Genomic DNA, 17,538 nt, shown 5'->3' with positions numbered 1-17,538 from the left:
TTTAAGTAAATACTTGCAGTCAACATGTGCAATATGTTAGGAGATAAAGCAGATCGCGTTCATTTTACCAGTCACAATAATTTTACATTATGAAGCTTGCCGTAGTTCCCCAGAACAGTTTAGCTAGCCACCGGTTTGTTTGTAAATAGCACAACACGAGAAAGCGAGAGCAGGTGAGTCCAGCTGTGACAGGGTCGTGTTCTATATTGAAAGTCAGTGTTTTTTTGAGTCCTCAGGGATATGCAACTATGGTTTTTCTTCAAAGAAAAAACACATTCAGCAGAAAACAGCTTTGTTTTCATCAGATGACAGAAGCGAAACGTTATTTGGCTGACACACACACCTAAATTAGCTTACAATGAAAAACCAAAGTATTTTTGTAAAAAAATGTATGGCCATCATATTTCTAATGTTTATCATAGAAAGAATGTAGCCAGCTACATTTCCTAATGTTTTATCTTTCATTTTAGCGGAGAACAGTAGGCTGGCAACACCAAGAAAAGTACCGGAGAAAAGTTGTTAGCTGACTTGGCTAGTTAAATAACAAATAAACCTACACATCAGTCAGAGCGTTGTCTACTGATAGAATGCCCGGTTGTGAATTCTCATCCGAGTGGAAAAGTGACACGGTATCAGACAAGTTGTGCTTCAGAGCAGAAATTAGAATAAGAAACACTTTTACAAAACGCAGACATTTCTTATTAGTTTTCCCCCCACCTGAGTGAAAAACTGAGAATTCTGCGTTAACTAGCCAGTTAAAGTGGTCGTGTTACCTAAGTAAGTGGCTGAAATTGTGTTAACTTTGTCGTGTTTAAGAAGTGTGCAATTGGCATGCTGACTGCAGGAATGTCCACCAGAGCTGTTGCCAGAGTTGAACGTTAATTTCTCTACCATAAGCCACCTCCTTCATTTTAGATAATTTGTCAGTACTTCCAACTGGCCTCAAACACAGACCACGTGTAACCATGCCAAGCCACATCTGGCTTCTTCACCAGCGGCATGGTCTGACCAGCCGATGAAACAGAAGTATTTTTGTCTGTAATAAAAGCGCGTTTGTGTGTAAAAAGTCCTAATTGGCTGGGCCTGGCTCCCCAGTCACGTGAAAATCCATAGATTAGGACCTCATTTATTTATTTCAATTGACTGATTTCCTTATATGAACTGTATCTCAGTAAAACTGGTGAAATCGTTGCGGTAAAATTTTTGTTCCGTAGATGTATAACTTTATGAGCTGGATTGCCCGTCTTTGGAATTAGTTTCTTTTTGTTTGCACTCGTTAGCATATTTAGCTAGCAGCCGCAATGGAAATTCACTATTACCTGTGCTAACTTCGTTAGCATTCAAGTAATAGATGCCCAATGGGTTTTTTGGCGACCCCTTGTGTACCAATCAGGTAACAAAATGACGGAATAACGGTATAAATACCTGCATACCGCCACAACCTTATATAAAAACGCTGTTTTATATATTTTCAATAACCCCAAATATGGTATTTTCAGCTGGTGTACAAAACTTAAGAGTAAAATGAGAAGAAACTGAAGTAAAGAACAGGAAGCATTGACAAAGGTGGCTGTAAAACAAAATTAACAGGAGGAAGTTGATTTATTCAAAACGGGAGGTGGACCCAACAAAGGATTCATTGGTAGGCCTTACATTCATAAACAATACAGGTAGGTGTGGTATCTAGAATGCACTTTGTGTCAACTGCTGATGTAAAATGGGCTTTATAAAACACATTTTATTGCTGTTGTAAATTTTGCCAAAAAGAACCATTAATTTAATTAATTGTATCATTGAAAAGTGAAAGACTAAAGTTACATACATGGGATGGTTTAGTGAATTTCAGAATGTCTGGAATAGAAAAGGCAGAAATAACACAATTCAATAAGCATTCGCAGCCAGTCATCCAAAACATAGTCCTATGCAGTCGTTACACTGGTATCCAACAACTGTACGTGCATGGTTTAGTTGTGCTTATGAAAAAGTCATAAACCATTTAGGCTACATAGCAATATAGTCAATGGGAAGTAGCTAAATTCTCTCACACACACTAGCCAGAATAGTGAGGAAGTCTCTAGCCCAAACAACCACATTATTCATTTTGTGTGCATCCCAAATGGCACCTTCCCTATTCCCAAGGGGCTCTGATCAAAAATAGTCCATCGTGCAATTAGGAACGGAGACAGTGTAGTAGGCTCTCTTCTCTAAAGAGTAGCTGGCTTCTTAAGAGCTGGATGGCTCGCGTCCCAAAATGGCACCCTATTCCCTTTATAGCGCACTACTATTAACCAGAGCCCCATATGCCCAATATAGGGAATATGGTGCCATTTGGGACCAATACTTGATGTAGTTAGTTGGGCAAAGCCATGCTAGTCTACACAGATAATAATTTGTTTACAGAGGTGCCTGTGGAATACAAAGTGTGTTGAAAAGAATGCAGCCGTGACACAAGGTGCTATACCCCAGAGGAAATTATGGGGGAAATTGAGAGGCGAGAAGGACCTGCTACCATGGCAACAGTGATATGGCAACTGGCGTCATCTGTTGGAGCTTTGTTTGGCGATCCTGCTGATGCAAATGAATTAAAAGGAAACCAAATAACCAAAACATGGGCTACTTACAACAGGCTCAGATTGATACCTAAACCATCTGCGTGTGCCAAATCAAAACGCCACAAAAGAAAGCATACAGGCCTAATAATCACTTTGTTTTGTTGTCCAATAAAGGTGAAACGGACCATTCGGTGGCTGTAGAAGACAAACGTGTTGGAGCGCTGTGTTGGACAAGTGTTCAGCCTGTGTCTGTCAGTGCAAAGGGGTGGCTTTATAGACAATGGCATGAGGTAATCTTCACAGAACAGGTTCACGAGCAGCGCCGAGATAAGACAGACACAGCCAGCATAGCAACCCCCATTGTGGGGAAACAGAAAGACACAGCACTACTCCTTCCAATGAGACTAACTGGCTTCTCATCCCCTGGTTCCTCTCTAACAGAGTTAAAACGCTGCATGAGGTGACTGCCAGCCAGCCGAGGGGAACCGTCACTGTAGACAAATGGCTGGGGACACACACATGCCTTATTACCTGGGCTGTAGGCAGCTGGAAACAATGGAACACTAATGTTGCCTAAAGGGGGGAGGGAAACCGTTACTAAAGACGGGGAGAGCAGAGTTAGCAAAAGGGGGAAAGAACAGGTACGAGTCAGTCTTTCCCACTAGATGATGAAGACATACCTCAGACCTGCCGTGGGGGGGGGGGGGGTTCAGTGGTATAGCATGTTATTCTTGAGCGCTGCAGAGCCTCCCTCTTTGAAGTGCTGAGGCCACAGACTGCCAGCCAGAGGAAATACGATTGGGGGGGGGGGGGATACAATGCAGGGGTGACAGTGGGTAGAACTACAAGGAAAACATCAAGGAAATTCTCACATCTATATAAATAACCCTAGGAGAGTGTCAAACACTACATGTAATCATCCATCTCATTAACCTGATCATTTTTATTAGTGGGAGCCTCATTAAGACCAGTGTCTGTTTGCAAATGGTGCCGTGAAGACAAATATTTCATCAACAAAAAAATATTACAAGACAGCTATAAATACATAAGAGGTTATTACAAGTTATTTTTGTCAATTGAAACAATTGTACACTTCTTACCAAAACATTGCATTCTAGCTATGCTGGACAGAGGTTCGCATTAACCTCCCCTCTTTGAAGAACTGAGCGCTTCCCTAAGATAAGGAGTTCACCGCATGAAGTTGGGTTCTCCCACCACTGCAACATGCCATTGCAAAACCGGATGACACACAACTGTGTTGTTTGCTGTATCGGTCGGAAAAACTTGAGATGGCGTTGGCTTGCCTTGTCGTTCTGCAGGCTGGCTTTCCTTGTAGTGGAAAGGAGAGTAATCTGGAAAGCAGATGGTTGCCATGCGTTAGAGAAAGTCTGGCTGCATTGAGGGAAGGCGCGAGCAGGGTGTTGGGGGGGAATAGAGTAATACATTATTGAGAGAGAGACAGGGGTACATAGTGATGTTTATACTGACTTTGTCGTCATCTCTTCTCCACTCTATCCACTGCTGGACTGGACTCTCCCTAGAGGATATCCTCCCTAATAGACCTTAAGGCACTTTGACTGAGCTGCCCATCTCTACCAGCATAGCCTGCAACACACACACGGGCTAGAACAGATATCGGCCAGCAGCCTGTTGGTCGACCCGTTCGCAGGTCCTCAATAACATTGCAGCAGGGGGTAGCCACATAACGCTACATTGCAGCACAAGACGCCTGCAGCATTGCAGTAGCGTATTAACTACGCAATGTCACTGACCCCGCCGTGTTACTGTGTGTTATATCACCCAGCAGGCTCGTCGGCCGGCTCGCCTTCACAAGGGCATAATTAAGTTACCCCTCCTTGAGACTATAGAAGAGAGAGTGAGTGTGAGTATCCACAGTCAATGACTGTGAGAAGAGGCCTGCTGTGCCTCACACTGCGAAACATTCTCATCAGGTGAGATCCGACCAAGGCCTCTCCGGTCTCAGCTTAGAATTTAGATAAGCAGTAAATCATTCATGGTGCGCAGGGAGGTGAATGTGGGGGAGAGCAACCATGAAAACGTATTTATTTATTTTTTAACAAGTGTTCCAAATGGCACCCTATTCCCGATATAGTGCACTACTTTTGCCAAAAGGGCCACTGCACTATACACCCTTTGGAACGCAACAGACACTTACTACAGGATCTCTGTGACAATTCTGAGAACTTGAAACGGCGTCGGCATTCCTCTCCGTGTAAATTTTTCATGGTATGTTTCAAGATCTGTAATGTCGTTGTTTCGATGTTACATCACATCAATATGAGAGCTAGTCTAGACCTGTGTAGTAAGAGCGAGCGTTTTTCTCAAGCCCTCTATCACATTATGTAAGATTTGGCTTTGTCCTTTAGTTTGTGGAAATTTGTGCAACTGAGCTTCAACAGTACAAAATAATAATACCGTTCGAACACCCCCAACAGTATTTCATAAGAGCAAAGACCCAAACAAAAAGCCTTCAAGTTCTGGAGTTCAGGAGTTAATCATCAGAGCAGACCACGTTGTGGAGCTCGCTGTGGGGCCCAGACTTCCTGCAGTAGAGGAGGGTGCGAGGCCTGCTGTCTCTGACCGGCGTTGAGCTTGTCAGGGAGGCCTCTCCATTCACAAAGACAGGCGTTTCTATGTGAACAGGCACTCTGCTGGGGGGGTCCTCCTTTCATGGGGGTATCGTCCTGCTCCCTCCTCAGCCTCAGAAAGAGGGGTGGTGGGGATTGCTTTTAAGGACAGGGGCTGGGGTGAGAAGGGTGAGGAAGGGGGGAAGAGTAATTGTGCACCACCAAGACAGTCACAGACACTGATAGCACCATGAGCGACATGAAGGGGCTGCCTGCTTCGCTTAAACAATCAGCGGTGCTCCAAGCTCAAGAGTGCTGGGAGGGAGGGAAGTGCACTCAGGAACAGAGAGACATCCCAGAGACCCACTGACAGGAAAGGAAGAGCAAGGGGGCATAGAAAGCACTACACCAGGATGAGCCTGGTCTGGGCGAGGTCTGTTCCCAATGATGAGAGGGCCAGCTTCCTGTCTGAAAGATCCCAGGAAGGGACATCCATGTATAGAAATAGAGTACCTAGAACAGACATTGTGTGTTCTACCCATGAGTGTTGCAGTCAAAGAATGATCATGGCATAGAAATAAGTATTAGAACACAAATCAAGTGTACCCATGTGTTCTATCCAATCACATTGACGCGGTCAGGCGGGTCCTGTTCTTGTAAATCTATTTCTATGGGGATGGGGAGAGTGCAGCTGTTTTGAGACAGACTGCGGACTGTGAAAATGTTCAATGCCAATGAGAAGCGCAGAGGACAAAAAGAAAAACCTCAGCACCGGCCGGCGAGAGGCAAGACAATGCCGTGGTTTCCCTTTCACCCCATTTCAGAGGTCCATTGAATTAGACTGCCAACGCTCTTGTGGAGGTAATCCTTTTAGATAACTTTGAGAGAGGAAAAACAACGCTCAGAGAGCGAAATGTGGGAATAGGAAAAGAGAGATTTTTCTTTATAACGGGGTTGGTGGAAGGCGGAGGGTTTTTCCATTCAACACATCTCAAGCGTCGATGTCTAGCTAGCTACCACAGCCCTCTTCAAATATAGACCCACATTTTGGCTAAGTAGACTTTTCTACAGCCCAAGTATTGCTTTCTTTCACTAGAAATAGAAGCTGAATGTGTCAACGAAGAACAATTAAAATTATTTGGATTCACTTTGATGTTATGCAATGTGCGGAAAAGAAAATCTTTAAGGAATCAAACAAATATTTCCAGTGAAACGATGGACTAATAACTCCTAGAATTTTAGTTGTTTTTATTGCTGCTTTGTTTAAAGTTCTGTCAGGAGGCTCCATTTATAATGAACAAAAATATAAAACACAACATGTAAAGTGTTGGTCACGTTTCATGCGCTGAAATATAAGAACCCAGAAATATTCCATACGCACAAAAAGCTTATTTCTCTCAAATTCTGTGCACAAATTTGTTTATATCCCTGTTCGTGAGCATTTCTCCTTTGCCCAGATAATCCTTCCACCTGACAGGTGTGGCATATCAAGAACCCGATTAAACAGCATGATCATTCCACACCTTGTGCTGCGGACAATAAAAAGGCTTTTCTAAAATGTGAAGTTATCACAAAACACAATGCCACAGATGTCTCAAATTGAGGGAGCGTGCAATTAGCATGCTGACTGCAGGAATGTCCACCAGCGCTGTTGCCAGAGAATTTAATGTTAATTTCGCTACCATAAGCCACCTCCTACGTCATTTTAGTGAATTGTTTTAACCAAGCCAGTCCCTCCACATCCGGCTTCTTTACCTGAGACCAGCCACCTGAGCAGCTGAAACTGAGGAGTATATATATACATGTCTGTAATAAAGCCCTTTTGTGTGGAACTCATTCTGATTGGCTGGGCCTGGCTCGTCAATAGGAGCGCTTGGTTCCCAAGTGGGTGGGCCTATTCCCTTCCCAGGCCCACCCATGGCTGCGCCCATAACAAGTCATGTGAAATCTATAAAATATTTCAATTGACTGATTCCCTTACATGAACTGTAACTCAGTAAAATCATTTTAATTGTTGCATGTTGCGTTTTTATTTTAGTTTCCAAATAGTTTTTGGCATGCATGGCTCTCTTGGGTGGAGTCATCTTATGAAATTATATTTGCCCTGAAATGAATAACTCCTCTAGAAAGCCATGGGGAAAGATAGTGCACAAGCCATTTTAACTGTAAAAATCATTCTATATCTACAAGTATGCCATCTCCTTATCAAATGGGGTCCATCACAGTGGTCAGAAAGAATCCAGAAAACTCTTAATAGAGAATTCCTTTAATAAATAAATGTAGTGTTCTATCAGTTGTAATCATCCTGAGATGTATCTATCAGAATCGCCCCCTCCTCCCCCAGTCCCTTGACTCACTGTGTCCCATACATAGGCTGGTATTCACACCAGAAGCCCACATCAAAGTGCAGGCTGCCTTGCTAGGAGACTCCTCAGTGATCCCAGCCCCAGAGAGGCATGCATGGCAGGGCTCTGAATTATTTACACGGTCCTTCTCGCTCACCACCACAGATAGGGAGCTGCATGAAGCCATTCACAATGGGACAGAGAAAAAAGGTCGCCTGGGCCCTACTGTGGAACGGATGATGCTCCAACTTTCATGTCGCCACGTTTTAAAATTGAGACGAGAAGAGGCGGAGGGGAGAAAATAACATTCCACCTTGATCCTGTAATGTCTTAGGTCTGAGAGGATGTCATCATGGCAGGCAGGGTCACCTGGCTAAGGTTAAAAGAGGAGGTAGCCCATTCCGTTTGTTGGAGGCGACTTTTCCAAGACACACAGGAGACCGGTCTACAGTATGAAGGACACGCCAGGGTCGCCTCTGTCAGTTCAATGGTCGGCTTGGAGCAGTCATAAGAGCCAGCTGGTGTTCTTGATTAGCGAGACCACTCTGACATACGTTTATCAGAAAGTCGGCTTTCAGAAAGTCGGAAATTGGAGTGAAGTAGTCAGACGAACGTCCTTTCCACTAGGCAAGGCCCCATGGTCTCAGTCACGCATACATAAAACGACACCTGCACATCAAGAGAGCAGAGATACACGGCTACACCCTTTGCCAAGCCCCCTTTCATCTCCCCGGTGTTGTGGCAACATCTACTTCAAAGCCAGGGAGTGACACTGTGCCGTGGATGAGAATGCTTTTAGCAGAGCCCAGGGGTCAGTATCCTACCGTCTGAAACAGCCGTGGGTGACTGAATGTGGATAAGCCATACCTCACAGTAAGACAAAACCATTAGAGCAAGGCAACATTCTATAGGCCCTGCTTCCAGCAAATGTTCTCTAGCCCATAGTCCCAGAAGGTCAGTCAGCACGAGACAAACCCATTAGACGTAGGAAGCATTCTATAATGCAAAAACAAGACTGCAGTCCAAGGCTGGATCTGTAACCTACTGAAAACAACCGGTTGTCCACACAAGCAAGAGAAACATTGGCTACATCCTCCATTTAAAGATAAAATAAAAAGATAGGCCCATGAATGTCAATGAAGATCCATGAATGCTCTCTATCAAATGTTTTCACTGACCTTATTCTGGAAAGCTGTGAGTGGAGAAAAACCCTCAGTGTGAGAGGTAGGAAACTGAAAATAGCTATTACAGCTCATAATCCACTAGGAATATAGTTCTCGAAAGCCATGTCAAGTTCCTAAATCATTTTGGAAAAATACATTAATGCATACACCCATCAACTCCACCCTTGACCTGAACCAAAGTCCTTTGACATTCTTCAGGTTCATTGTGTGGCTAACACACAGGCCTAAATTAAATGTGACACGTCTCGTGACAATGGCCTCTCCCTCACTGAAGCCCCCCTCTAGCATTACCACAAGAACAGCCCTATAGCTTTGCCCAAGGAGGTTCCACTTCCACCCAACAGTTACAGCTTCATTGAGAGACAAACTTAAACAGCAAGGCACATTCTTTCCACCTGAATCTGCCCAATACTTAACTCTGCAAACACTGCCGCTACCTCAAACTTAGATTGTATATCATATTTTAACCTGTAGGAGCCAGACTCGTATCATAAAGGATTATATGAACCGTCAAACCACCACCACTGTTCTGCTGCCTGGTCCTCAGCCGTCAAAACAACTTTTCAATCCCTGCAGACTGTAGAGCTGCAGAGACAGCGACGGAGGGTTGAGCTCAGGAACACAAGTAGGCTCTTTGCTGTGGGCTCCAAAGCAAACACTCTGTTACAGGGGTCAGGTCAATCTCAAGCTACCGTAGCTCGCAGCACACCTATGAATAGATCACAAATAATTCTGAAAGTAAAATAAAATCTGGACATGTTCCACTGCAAAACTGTCAAACAAATCTCACAGGTATCAGACACCGCAAGCTCCCAGCTATTATCTAATCATCGCAACATTATCCCACCCCTGGATAGTCAAACCTAATACATTTTTGCCAATTCATTTCCAGCAATATTGTCCGTCTGTCTGGTGCGCGTTTGTCTATCACGCCATGTTTAGCCAATTGATGTCATAACCGTCTTGTGGGTTGAAAGAAATACTTTAACCAAATCTTCAATAAACTGTTAACTGAAAAGTAAGCTTACCTGGCAGAAGCAAATCATGAGTAAGTATATAATTTCTATTAGGGATGCACAATGTATTGGTGAACATATCGGAATCGGACGGTATTAGCTAAAAATGCCAACATCAATGTTGCCCGATGTCTAGTTTAACGCCGATGTGCAAAACCGATGTCATAGCTGAAGTGCATACCTAGATAACGTAGGTACATGACGTAATGACATCACATAAAATGTTGCACTACACGTGCAACACAGCATTCCTAACGTAGCCCACAATGTCTGCTATGTGGCTCGAGCAGTCAACAAGTCGAGCAGTCATTTGAAAGAGCAAGAAAATTTCAGCGAGACAACTCAAAGGAGAAACCCATTAAAGTCAAGATAATGGAATTCATTTCCCCTGAAAATCAACCATTCTCTATCGTGGGTGATGTTGGCCTTCGCCGACTGGTCGAGCACCAGTACACACTACTAAGTGTGCTATTTTTAAGATGCTGCCCTATCGGAGTTACACTAATAGCGTCACTGCTATTAGCTTCATGACATACATACTATGGAGCCGCGTTTGGGTTTTACGTGTCAAAAAAGATAGTAGCACTGCCAAAGCTGTACAAAAGTCTGCAAACAAGCAAACACCAACACCAAACAATATCGTGGCCGGTAATAAAGCAAAATTTGTTCGACGGCAACTTCTGGGGTAGCTAGCTTTAGCTTGGTATCTAGCTAGCACCAATAAACCAGCTTGAAAACAATGACCAGTAGAAACTGCAGTCATTTTCATTTTTCTTAGCAATGATTTAGGAATCATTGTGAGTAAGTATTAGCTAGGTAGCCACTTGTTGTTCACCTATTGAAATTGAACTTCAGATCATGAAAATAAATAGCTATCCAGCTACTTAACCCTGTTGCCCAAAGCTAATGTTATAAGCAGCCAGCTAGCTTCAACTGCTGTGAAGCTAGCCACAATAAGAATTAGGCACAAGTGGAATTTGCAGTTTGCCTTCAAAATAAAAGTATAGTTGACAGTGAAAAGTCAGAGTTATGCCATACTTTTAGTTTGAAGGCTAACCACAAAGTCCATTGTTGTGGCTAATCCTTATTGTGGCTAGCTTCAAATAGATGGATCCAACCACCATTAATCAAATAATAACAGTATTATAAATTTAGGGTTATTTTAGATGACACCTAGCTATATACAGTTGAAGCCGAAGTTTACATTCACCTTAGCCAAATACATTAAACTCAGTTATTCACAATTCCTGACATTTAATCCTAGTAAAAATTCCCTGTCTTAGGTCAGTTAGGATCACCACTATTTTAAGAATGTGAAATGTCAGAATAATAGTAGAGAGAATGATTGATTTCAGCTTTTATTTCTTTCATCACATTCCCAGTGGGTCAGAAGTTTACATACACTCATTTCGTATTTGGTAGCATTGCCTTTAAATTGTTTAACTTGGGTCAAACGTTTTGGGTAGCCTTCCACAAGCTTTCCACAATAAGCTGGGTGAATTTTGGCCCATTCCTCCTTACAGAGCTGGTGTAACTGAGTCAGGTTTGTAGGCCTCCTTGCTCGCACAAGCTTTTTCAGTTCTGCCCACAAATTTTCTATTGGATTGAGGTCAGGGCTTTGATGGCCACTCCAATACCTTGACTTTGTTGTCCTTAAGCCATTTTGCCACAACTTTGGAAGTATGCTTGGGGTCATTGTGCATTTGGAAGACCCATTTGCGACCAAGCTGTAACTTCCTGACTGATGTCTTGAGATGTTGCTTCAATACATCCACATAATTTTCCTCCCTCATGGTGCCATCTATTTTGTGAAGTGCACCAGTCCCTCCTGCAGCAAAGCACCCCCACAACATGATCCTGCCACCCCCATGCTTCACGGTTGGGATGGTGTTCTTCGGCTTGCAAGCATCCCCTTTTTCCTCCAATCATAACAATGGTCATTATGGCAAAACAGTTATATTTTTGTTTCATCAGACCAGAGGACATTTCTTTGTCCCCATGTGCAGTTGCAAACCATTGTCTGGCTTTTTTAATGGCGGTTTTGGAGCACTGGCTTCTTCCTTGCCAAGCGGCCTTTCAGGTTATGTCGATATAGGACTCGTTTTACTGTGGATAGAGATAGTTCTGTACCCGTTTCCTCCAGCATCTTCACAATGTCCTTTGCTGTTGTTCTGGGATTGATTTGCACTTTTTGCACCAAAGTACGTTCATCTCTATGAGACAGAACGAGTCTCCTTCCTGAGCGGTATGACAGCTGCGTGGTCCCATGGTGTTTCTACTCGCGTACTGTTGCTTGTACAGATGAACGTGGTACCTTCAGGCGTTTGGAAATTTCTCCCAAGGATGAACCAGACTTGTGGAGGTCTACAATTTTTTGGGGAGGTCTTGGCTGATTTCTTTTCATTTCCCCATGATGTCAAGCAAAGAGGCACTGAGTTTGAAGGTAAGCCTTGAAATACATGTACACCTCCAATTGACTCAATTAATGTCAATTAGCCTATCAGAAGCTTCTAAAGCCATGACATCATTTTCTGGAATTTTCCAAGCTGTTTAATAAAGGCACAGTCAACTTAGTGTATGTAAACTTCATACCCACTGGAATTGTGATACAGAGAATTATAAGTAAAATAATCTGTTTGTAAACAATTGTTGGAGAAAATACTTGTGTCATGCAATGTAGATGTCCTAACCGACTTGCCAAAACAATAGTTTGTAAACAAGACATTTGTGGAGTCGTTGAAAAACGAGTTTTAATGACTCCAAACTAAGTGTACATAAACTTCCAACTTCAACTGTAGTTAGCTAGCTAACTATAGCTACTGAAACAGATTGTCGTTTGCTATGTTTTTGGGGAAGAACATTGTTTGCATCCATGAGCTTGCCAGCTTATTTTTTTTATTTTTATGACAAGCACTGTAGGTAAGCAAATCATAGCATGTATTGATGTATCTATGAATCATTGTGACATGAAATACGAGTGATTGATTACACTATGTGTAATAACTACGTAAAAAATTAATTATGTGACACGTAGTCATATTCAGGTCTTGATTGGTCAACAAGCTTAATTGACACGTTAAATAGTATCTTTGACACGCAAAGACCCAAACGGCGTTCCATAGAAATCCGGGTTGAGAATGAAACGACTGAACAAATGAACAACGAAACAGCACAGCAAGTAAGTGAAAGATTTAGGTTTTGATTATGTTTTACTAGTAATGGGGACATGCGTAAATGCCAACAAAATAACTTTGATCAGTGTGGTGTGTTTGTAACCTTTATTTAACTAGGCAAGTAAGTTAAGAACAAATTCTAATTTACAATGATGGCCTATCCCGGTTATCAGTATCGTTCTTTTGGCAAGGAAAATATCTGATATTGGCCAAAAAATGTAATATTGGTGCATCACTAATTTGTATCTATTATTTGCTAACTTTATCATGAAATGAACAGCGGCAGTACAAAACCAGCACATTAGACAGTACATTCCTCACACATTAGATGTGTAATTAAAGGGGAATTGCACTCAAATCAAAATGTGTTAGTTTTCCATCCAGACAACTGAGAAAATATAATTTGGGAAAATAAAACAAATGTAAAAAAAAATTGCTCTACCCAAGAAGGTTCCACTTCCAACCAACATTTACAGATTCATTGAGAGACAAACTTAATCAGCAAGGCACCTTCTTTGTACATGAACAAAATATTTTTTAGGAGTTGTTTATTAACCATTATAGTAGCAGGTACACTACCGTTCAAAGGTTTGGGGCCACTTAGAAATGTTCTTGTTTTTGAAAGAAAAGAAAAAGCCTTAAAATAACATAAAATTGATCAGAAATACAGTGCAGACATTAATGTTGTAAATGACTATCGTAGCTGGAAACGGCTGATTTTTTATGGAATATCTACATAGGCCCATTGTCAGCAATCATCACTCTTGTGTTCCAATGGCACGTGGTGTTAGCTAATCCAAGTTTATAATTTTCAAAAAGCTAATTGATCATTAGAAAACCCTTTTGGAATTATGTTAGCACGGCTGAAAACTGCTGTCCTGATTAAAGAAGCAATAAAACTGTCCTTCTTTAGACTAGTTGAGTATCAGGAGCATCAGCATTGGTGGGTTCGATTACAGGCTCAAAATGGCCTGAAAAAAAGAACTTTCTTCTGAAACTTGTCAGTCTATTATTGTTCTGAGAAATTAAGCCTATTCCATGTGAGAATTTCCCAAGACACTGAAGATCCCGTACAACACTGTACTTACTACTCCCTTCACAGAACAGCGCAAACTGGCTCTAACCAGAATAGAAAGAGGAGTGTGAAGCCCCGGTGCACAACTGAGCAAGAGGACAAGTACATTAGTCTAGTTTGAGAAACAGACGGCTCACAAGTCCTCAACTGGCAGCTTCCTTAAATAGTACCCGCAAACACCAGTCTCAACGTCAACAGTGAAGAGGTGACTCCGGGATGCTGTCCTTTTAGGCAGAGTTCCTCTGTCCAGTGTCTGTGCTCTTTTGCCTCTGTACGCCAACACAGGAGTGATGGTTGCTGACAATAGTCATTTAAAACATTAACAATGTCTACACTGTATTTCTGATCAATTTGATGTTATTTTAAATGGACAAAAAATATGCTTATCTTTCAAAAACAAGGACATTTCTAAATGACCCCAAACTTTTGAACTGTAGTGTATATTGACACTAAGGACACGAGGAAGGGGAGAGGAGAATGTGCATATTTAAAAATATATTTTTTTGTGTAGCTCTCATGCTAAAAAAGGTTGGAGACCCCTGCTCTATTACAACTCCCTTAAAAAGGAGACTTATATAGCCTATATTCATGACCTAATATTGATGGTATAGACTAAAGAAAAGCTACTTGACGAGGTTAACATCGCACAGCAATCACACAGGCATTGAAGTGAGTAAGAGTTAGGCTATATATTACATGACTAGTCTATACAATACATGACTAGTCTATACGTTACATGACTAGTGTGTATAAAATGTCGGTTAATCTGTTATTGAGTAGCGACAGGCAGTATCACCTTGGTAATTCCAAGCACAAACTGTACTGAGAGAATCGCGTGTGTACATGTTTTTATGCTGTGAGAGCAGCAGCAATGATTTTGTTATCTGTTATTTGCATGGCTGTAAGAGCATGATGCAAACCCTCTTGGATAAATCACCACTCGACACCAAAGGGTATTAAATGAGTGGACAATTTAATAACCAGGCCCGTAGGCTTAGAGTTTCAGAGGCCCTCAAAGAAACATCCAGCCAGTCCACATAAACAATTTGGATTCATGAACATGAATGTGTTCCATTACTCATCTCTTACCAACATTCTCCATCACCACCACAACAGTGTGAAAAAAGATGTTATTCTGAGAGAAAAAACCCTTCGGTTGTCCCACTTCCTGGCTTTCATTAGAGAGGAGAGTACTGCATTGTTTTATATATCTCTTGGAGTCCTTAAGGGCCTTCTCTCTCTTCTTCCATTCTGTTAGTCTGTGGAGGGCCTGAGCTCCGAGGAGTTATTGAGGACTCACTGTGCAGGGAGAGAGCTGAGAGGCTCTAAGCCTTATGAAGACAGAGGGAGTGTTAAAAGGAATGATTTGAGCAGGAAAACAAAAGGGTTTCCTTTCTTACTTTCCTACTTTTAATTTAACTTTATTTTGTCTTGTGCATGGAACAACACAAAAAGGTACAACACTGAACTGTCAAGATTGCATGAGAACCCTCAGCAGGAGGTCTTGAGAATAAAGAAACTGTCTGTAGAGACTAGCAGTATGTACCTGCCTACAGGACAATGCATAGTTATAGGCATACAGCTTTATTTTGAGGATCTATAGGTAGCTATTCACGGGGCTCAGATTTAGGGGAAAAACCCAATCGAAAAGACTATTCAACTGGTGTCTTCTTTAACATTCCTAAGTGCTGCATCACATATCCTTACAGTTGTTAGAGTCATCAGGTACATTTCAAAAGGAAAATGTCACATACAGGAAGAATAATTCATTTGACTATAGTGATTACATAAGAAGAACATGCAGGTATTGCCCACATGACACCCTATACTCTTTCATAAGAGTAGACACCAAGTTTTGAAATGCACTGTTTACTTTACTTGATTCACTGTGGCAACTCAGTCAAGTATGACAGTTAGTGATACTGGGATGGTAACAGTAGTTACCTCAAACCCGCACATCAAACCTAACCCATCTCTTACTCCCCATCATTTTAATGGGGCCGTGCACACTTTGGCAAGTTTTTTTTTTTAACTATTCCGGTGTGATATCTAGGCTATTTTGAAACGTTTGCAACGCTACCCATACAGGTTACGTAAACAGAACATCTTAAAGTAACAACAATATTATTTCTGTCCATTTAAATACATAACTAGCCAATATGAGAACTCACTGTGCTTGGACGTTTTGCCTAGGTGTGCAGATATTGCAGTATTAGCTAGATGTATAGTTAGCACGTGTTTATTTTTTATGCATGGTTTATATGAAATTGTACATTTACAAAAAATTGTTGCATTTGTTATCCTCGCTTGATAATCTCGAATTTCTACATTCTCTGACTGATGCCATAGCCAGGAGCATGTGCTCGGCTCACACTGTCGCCGTTCCTCGCGACTAGTAAAATGCACTCCAAAACGTTTACCTTGCTTCACCAGCCTTACGAAAAAACACTAAGCAAAATAACATTTGATAAAGTACAATCCGATAAACGTTAGCTTGCGAAGGTATCGAACTCGAAAGTCAGCTCTTACAAACTAAACGTAGTTGTGCTTGCATGCTGTGTTGTAGCGACTAAGTCAGGATGTTATGCTATCAGAAATTGGATGACTAGCATTAGCATAACAAAAGGAGACTGGCTAACTAGCTTGATTTAGCGTGCGGTGCAATCTAGTTGGATAGCTAACTCACGCTCCAGCGAATCATTGAAATTATAAGACAACACTAACATATCATTAGCATACGCTTGAAACAAAACAAGCCACATAAACAACGTAAGACTTGTTTTTAGTGCAACGAAAGTGTTTTCTTGTCAGCCAGCAAGATAGCTAGCTAGTGCTAGTTAAAGTCCAGCAGATGCTTGGTAGCTAGCTACTAACGTTAGCCGATAATGACTACATTAGTTAGCTAGCCACATTAGCTAGGTCAAGGTGGTCATGTTATTTACAACAAATGTACCCGTTTCGTTGCGTCTGAAAACACAGTTTAACACATTTAATTCGTTCTCAATGTATATGCAAAGCTGATGTTTACAAATAGCTTAATTTGAAACACTCTTGCAGCTGGCTAGCAAGGAATTGCTAGCTATCTCGCTAAAGTTAGATAACCATTCCGCCACTGACTGTCTGGCCCACCGCTGTATTGTAACGATTTCTACGCCGGCACCACCCGTTTCCTTGTACTTCTTACCTCCGAAATTATCAGAGTAGAACACAGCAAAATGGACTCCGGCTCCTCTTGACGTGTCCAGAAAAACGGAGCGCTCCTCTTCAGGATACAGCTCACGCCGATGGCCCTTTTTGCCGCTGGGGTCTCCCTCCGCTTCTTATTTTCTCAGCAGTAGCTAGCTAGTCAACCTTCCCAGTTAGCCAACTGGCTAACCTCGGATACCACTCTCAATACTTTAGTTTCTGCTTAGATATGATAACAAATTATCATATTTTTCAATTCGTCCAACAGTTCGGGTCACCCACAGACAAAAAAATCCACTCGGGGATGGTGTATGGTCCGTGTCCGACCAGCACTGAAGGGGAATTAGCTGAAAATTAGACAGCGTTTATCCGCTTGATGCTCTCCGCTACCTCAAGCGATAGTGCTCTCGGTTTTCCGT

The 17,538-nt window shown here is 42.1% G+C and overlaps 1 protein-coding gene across 2 annotated transcripts in view; it reads right to left on the bottom strand.

Moving 5' to 3' along the window:
* Positions 1–17,538, bottom strand: part of LOC129841302 (F-box/WD repeat-containing protein 7) — a 178,217-nt gene extending 160,679 nt beyond the window's left edge. For both annotated transcript variants that reach the window (XM_055909506.1, XM_055909508.1), the window contains exon 1: positions 17,118–17,538. The gene's annotated coding sequence lies outside the window, so the exon portion shown is untranslated. The remainder of the gene's footprint in view (positions 1–17,117) is intronic.

The sequence above is a fragment of the Salvelinus fontinalis genome, chromosome 42 (assembly GCF_029448725.1).
Source record: "Salvelinus fontinalis isolate EN_2023a chromosome 42, ASM2944872v1, whole genome shotgun sequence".
NCBI lineage: Eukaryota > Metazoa > Chordata > Actinopteri > Salmoniformes > Salmonidae > Salvelinus > Salvelinus fontinalis.
Note: the sequence above shows the minus strand (reverse complement) of the source record. Positions and strands in the feature narration are given on the sequence as shown.